Source organism: Ovis aries, chromosome 6, assembly GCF_016772045.2.
Source record: "Ovis aries strain OAR_USU_Benz2616 breed Rambouillet chromosome 6, ARS-UI_Ramb_v3.0, whole genome shotgun sequence".
NCBI lineage: Eukaryota > Metazoa > Chordata > Mammalia > Artiodactyla > Bovidae > Ovis > Ovis aries.
Genome location: NC_056059.1, coordinates 17768355 through 17774916, shown reverse-complemented (window position 1 = coordinate 17774916; position 6562 = coordinate 17768355).

The following is a 6562-nucleotide window of genomic DNA, read 5'->3' as shown; positions in this document are numbered from 1 at the left end:
TATGTTTCAGACATATGACATAGAAATTCACGATTTTTAAAGGTTATATTGAATTTATAGTTACTATAAAATATTGGCTATATTATGCTGTATAACACAACCTTGTGACTTGTTCGTTTTATACACAGTAGTTTGTATCTTGTAACCCCCTACCCCCATCTTGTCCCACTCCCCCCTCTCCTCTGTCCACTGATAACTACCAGTTTATTCTATACATCCGTAAATCTTTTTTTGTTATACTAACTAGTTTGTTTTATTCTTTTAGATTCCACATATAAAAGTGATATCTGAGTGACAAAGAATTGACACTTTTGAACTGTGGTGTTGGAGAAGACTCTTGAGAGTCTCTTGGACTGCAAGGAGATCCAATCAGTCCATCCTAAAGGAAATCAATCCTGAATATTCACTGGAAGGACTGATGCTGAAGCTGAAACTCCAATACTTTGGCCACCTGATGTGAAGAACTGACTCACTTGAAAAGACCCTGATGCTGGGAAAGATTGAAGGTGGAAGGAGAAGAGGATGACAGAGGATGAGATGGTTGGATGGCATCACGGATTTGATGGACATTAGTTTGAGCAAGCTCCAGGAGTTAGTGATGGACAGGGAAGCCTGGTGTGCTGCAGTTCATGGGGTCGCAGAGTCAGATACGACTGAGCAACTGAACTGACAACATTTATCACATACATATACACGTGTGTGTGTGTGTGTGTGTGTGTGTGTATTAGTCACTCAGTCGTGTCCAACTTTTTGTGACCCCATGGATTGGGGCCCACCAGGCTCCTCCGTTCATGGGATTTTCCAAGCAAGAATACTGGAGTGGGTTGTCATTCCCTTCTCCAAGGGATCTTCCTGACCCAGGGATCGAACCCAGGTCTCCCATATTGCAAGCAGGCTCTTTACCTCCTGACCCACTGGGGAAGACTATATATATTTTTTTAATTGAAGTATATATACCATATATTTTGAAAAGTTACACGTATCAGTTTTATCTAATATATGTAAATAAGTCTTAAATATTCAACTGGCACTCCCGCTTCACTCCCAGTGGAACCCACTTTCAACTTCTTTGCTGTTTTTACTAGTAATTATTGACATATTTTTATAGGATAGTAATGCTATTTCTTAATATACTTTAAATATCTTCTGAACGCCTCCCGCTACAGAAGGTAAAGTATGTCATGCCACTCTCTCACACACACACAACTCCCCTTTCCTGCTTCATCCCCTCCATGTAAACTTATTATAATTTTTGGCTAAATCAGCTGTTGTTTACATTACTATGTCCAGTAAAGATTCCCTGTTTAACCCAAGATGCATGAATATTTCCTTTTCATACAGCATTTTGCTTTTCCTGCAGTTGAAATTGCCTTTGCTTAGCTTCCCATGTGTTTATCATTTATTGTTTCTCTAAATGTTTCAATAGACTTGCTGAACCTTTACCAATAATTTTCCCCACATGTTTGAACAAATCAGTTTCATTTTTCATTTGGCGCCCTCCCTCTGAAAGCCTCTCTCTTCTAAGCAGGAGAGGTTGGTTGTCCTCTAGAAAAGTCCAGCGCATGGCTCTCTTTTTACTCCTCTCCTCTGTTGAAATCCCTTACATTAATCGAAGTGGGATGACTGCCATTAAAACCAGATCCCAAAGGTATAAAAAGGCACACTATCAATGGTTATTTCCTGTTCAGGGATATGAACGGAATTGTGACCCCCTCTCTCATTAAATTCATGTGTTGGAGCTTTAACTCCAATACGACTGTATTTGTACATAGGGTTTTCAGGAGGTAATTATGATTAAATGAGATGATTGGAAGCTTTATAAGAAGAGGAAGAGAGAATTCTCTCTCTCTCTCCACTATGTGAGAACACAGCTGTCTGCAAGACAGAAAGAGGGCGCTCCCGAACACCGTAACTTCCAGTGATCTTGGGCTTCCCAGCCTACAGAACTGTGAGAAACGCCGATGGTGATTCGTTATAGCAGCCCGAGCAGACCAAGACAGTGCCTTTTTATTGGATGATTCTGGAGATACCAGAATCTGTCAGTCTTTTCTCACATGCAATTTAGATTCTTCAAAGAAAGTCCCCCAATATACTTTCCAATCTGTGGACAGAATTCCAGGAGCACAGCAGGAGAAGGGAGTCTAATCATTGTAATTCAGTATGAAAATTTTCACTTAATTCCCACCTTTATAACTCCATGTCTTGTTCTCTCGTTATCTCTCTGTCCCAAAGTCTAGTCTCTCTCTCTAATCCAGTTTCTCCAGAGGATAAAACTCTTCGGGCAGGCTGGAGGTGCATGGAGTTGTAGTCCTCTGGGCAGGTCATATAAGGAAAGGAATCAGTGAGATCAATTACTCTATAAAAGTTTTCCACCACTATCCCTGTTTCTATCCAGGCAGATTAACTTTACCTTCTGTAGTACCTTCTGGACCCAAGTGCAAAACGTCTGAAGAGTTCTACATAGCAAATGGACTTGTTCGTCATCAAAGCACCCCAATTCCACCACTGCCCCCGGTCACATAGGCACGTATCCCCTGATCTACTAAGTCAAGTCAACTTCTACTTTTTCAGGTGCTTCTCATCTTCCCAAAATTGTTGACATTGCTGATCTGTTGCTGTCTCTTTTCCTATAGTTCTGACCCTGTGAGTTATTATTTCTTGTTATCCTTTGCTCTTATTTGGTGGAGCTATATTTAAGTACAACCCACTCCCTGGAGAAGAAAATGGCAACCCACCCCAGTATTCTTGCCTGGAAAATTCCATGGACTTCTAGAGGAGCTTGGTGGGCTACAGTCCAAAGAGTTGGACACGACTGAGTGACTAAGTACACACACACACACACACACACACACACACACACACACACACACACACACACACATTGAAGTATGTGCTAACTCGCTTTATTCATGTCCGACACTGTGTGACCCTATGGACTGCAGCCTGCCAGGCTCCTCGGTTCATGGGATTCTCTAGGCAAGAACACTGGAGGGAGTTGCCATGCCCTCCTCCAGGGGATCTTCCCAAGCCAGGGATGGAACCCTTGTCATATACCTGCATTGGCAGGTGGGTTCTTTACCACTAGTGCTACCTGGGAAGTCGTATTAAGTACAGTCCTCGAGTAGTATCCTCAAGCCATTTTGGCAATCCATCTCAGCTCTGATCTTCCCAGAAACTGTTCTTACCAAGGTTGGCAAAGATCTCCATTGTTGCCAATTTAATGGAGGCTTTTCTAGCCTTATCTTATCCAACTACACAGCAGGAGATGAGATTATTGACCCCTCTCTCCTTCACACAGTACCACCCCTACCCCAAGTATCTCCTAGTTTTTCTCCTACATTACTGGTTCTAAATATCTTTTCTTATTATTATTATTGGTTTCTCCGTCTCTGCCTGATGTCAAAATGTGGACATTTTCCAGGTCTTAATATTGGAACCTCTCTTTCCTGGTCATGTCTTTACTTTGGGTAGCTTCATCCATTCTCATAGTTTTAACTAATTCATCACGATGAATATTCCCAGACCTCACCTCTCCTTAGGTCTATACTCATCTATCCAACCATCTTTTTGACACTTCTTTGACAACAGATAATTATTTCTACTCATTCAACCAATAAGTATTGGGTACTTAGTATGTGCCATAGAATATTCTAGGTTCTTGGGCTATACTAGTATCAAATTACTGTCCTTCATCCTGCTTACATTCCAGTGAGAGGAAAAGAAAATTAACAGTTGACCTTATAAAAGTGTCATAGTATAGGAAATAACCCAGTGGGACTGTGGTTAGGACTCGGCACTCTCATTGCTGAGGGCCTGGGTTCAGTTCCTGGTTAGGAAACTAAGATCCCACAAGCTGTGCAGGGTGCCCACCCCCCCAAAATGGGGGGTGGTGGTGGTTATGAAATAAAAGTGCTATGCAAGAAGAGAAAGTAGAGTGCTGGGTATGGAAGAACAGTCGTGGTTTTAAATAGGGTGATCAGTATAGACCTTAACCAAGATGCCAAAATTCAGGCTAAGGTTTGGAGGAGGTGAGGTCAGGAAGATAGCTAACTTACTTGTAGGAAGAGCATTCCCCTCAAAAAGGAAGATACACTGCAAAGATCCTGAAGTGGGAATGTACCTGGTATGTCCAAGGGATAGCAGGAGAACAGCGCAGCCGGAAGGGAAGGAGTAAGGATGCGTGCAGGAGTCAAGGGCATGACTTCGGCTTTTACCCGTAGCTAGAGGTGGAGTCGTTGGATGGCTTACATCCAACGCTGAGTTACAGTTTAAGAGGCTGCTCTTGCTGCTGCCCAGTGAGCAGATACCGTAATGGAGTATAAGGGAGACCAGGTAGGACCCTCATTCAGAAATTTCAAACTTAACACATGCAAAATTGAATTTAAAAATTTTCTTCCCCAAATCTCTTCCTCCCCACAGCCTTCCTTATGTCAATAACTGACCCCACCCAGAAGCTAAAGCCACACATCTAGGTGTCGTGCTTGTTTCTTCCTTTGCTATCAACTCCTCCTTAAATCCATTAACAAATCCTATCCCTAACCTGAGCTCCTCCCCATCAGCAAGCCATTATTTCCGGTCAACAACTGTTTTCTCCTGTCTCTAACAAAAGACAGCAGCCAAGTCAATTGCCTTTGTGACAATTACGGGGGTCTCCAGCTCTGGAACTGCCAGCTGCTGCCGGGACACATCTTCTGATGATGAGGGGCATCCCCCGAAGTCATCATTCTCCCCTCATTCTCCAAAAAGTAAAACATTTTCCATTTTATTCAATTTTTCAGTTGAATAAAATAAATAAAAATTTATTCAATTTTTTGTTCTGTTTTATTAAAAAGGAAAAAATACAGAGATGATCTTCTAAAACAAGTCATTGTGGTAGAAACCATCAAAACAATTCAGAAAAGTCAGAAGAAACAGTAATACAATTTTCCATTTGGGGAAGGGAGATAAACACAGCTACTAAAGCATTTCTTTGCTTCTTTCTCTCTGCCACCCAAGTTCTATTTGTACTTAACAAGGCCAAACTAAGGTTTTTGTTTTATTTTTTGGCCTTAGGAAATGCAAGGATTTTTCCATTCTTTTTTTCCCAGGTCACTGTAGTCCTCTACCAATATAGCTGTCTGACTTTAATTTTTCACCATAATCCCACTGGATTTCCCTCCCTATTTTCTCCAGAGAGTGTCATTTGAGTACATACTGCAGTGCTAAAAAGGAAATTTTAGTTGAATTTTTTTTAAATCACTGATAACTACTCAATGAAGCTGAGACACTGGAAGACAGAAAATTTTTTTTTTTTTTTTTTTTTGCTTCCAGACATGTTTTCATTTGTGGCAACTATGCATCTACCCTATTGTGGGCAATGTGAAGACTTCATGAGAGGCTGTCAGAAGGCAACTAACAAATTGCCTTACGAAAAGTGGTCTCAATTTGCTTTGCTTTATTGACTGCTTCATCTGTTTCCTTAACATTTCTGCAACTTGAAGCATTTCTGCTTAAGCAAAGGAAGAACTGCCTAGCAGTTAAGAGTGCTGCAGCTCTGAAGCCAGATGCTTAGGTTTAAATCCCAACCTGACTACTTCTTTACTGTGTGATCATATGCAGGTCACTTTTATCTCAGTTTCCCCATCGTAGTGACAGAAGGGTGAGATATGCCCAGCACATTCTAAGTGCAGTGTAAGTGTTAGCTATGTTAAAGGGCTAGGTATGCATTTATTTGCTGCTGCTGCTGCTGCTCAGTCGTGTCCGACTCTGTGCGATCCCATAGACGGCAGCCTACCAGGCTCTGCCGTCCCTGGGATTCTCCAGGCAGGAACGCTGGAGTGGGTTGCCGTTTATTGCTAGGGATCAAATGATAGACAAGACCGACAGCATCTTGCCCTATGAAGATTTCTAGCCGTAGGACTTAAGCAAATGACTTAACATGAGCCTCAGGTTAATTATTTGTAGTCAAGTGTTTTTCTCACAGGATTATTACGGGTATCACATGAGATATGCCACGGAAAATGTTTCATAGGGTGTGGTGAGTATTAAACACTGGATGTGAGCTAATACTGTACAGCAAGACGGGCAGATAATTAAACATCCTAAAAGATGCGATAGCTTGTGATAAGAGAAGTTTAGGTGCTGTAGGAGTGCCCACTAGGATATCTAAATTGAGTCCTGAAAAATAAGGAATTAGTGAGAAAAAGAAACGGAAAAGGGTTCCCAGAAGAGGAAGCCAGAGGGCTTACCAGTTTAAACAAACTAGATGTTTAATGTAGTGGAGAACGGAAACTGGGAGTTGCAGGCAGAAGTAACCATTAATTGAGATTTTCAGCTGTACTCAGAGCTGACATTGTTCTGAGAAATGAGAGAAACTAGAAGTCATACAATGGGCTCTAGTTGGGGCTGATAAACCCAGAATGTTGTTTATTTATTCATTTATTATTAATATTTATTGTATTATTTATGTATATATAAATATATATTTATATAATATTTTATTATGTATTTACATATTTACATATATTTATATGGTTATATTGGAGAAGGCGATGGCACCCCGCTCCAGTACTCTTGCCTGGAA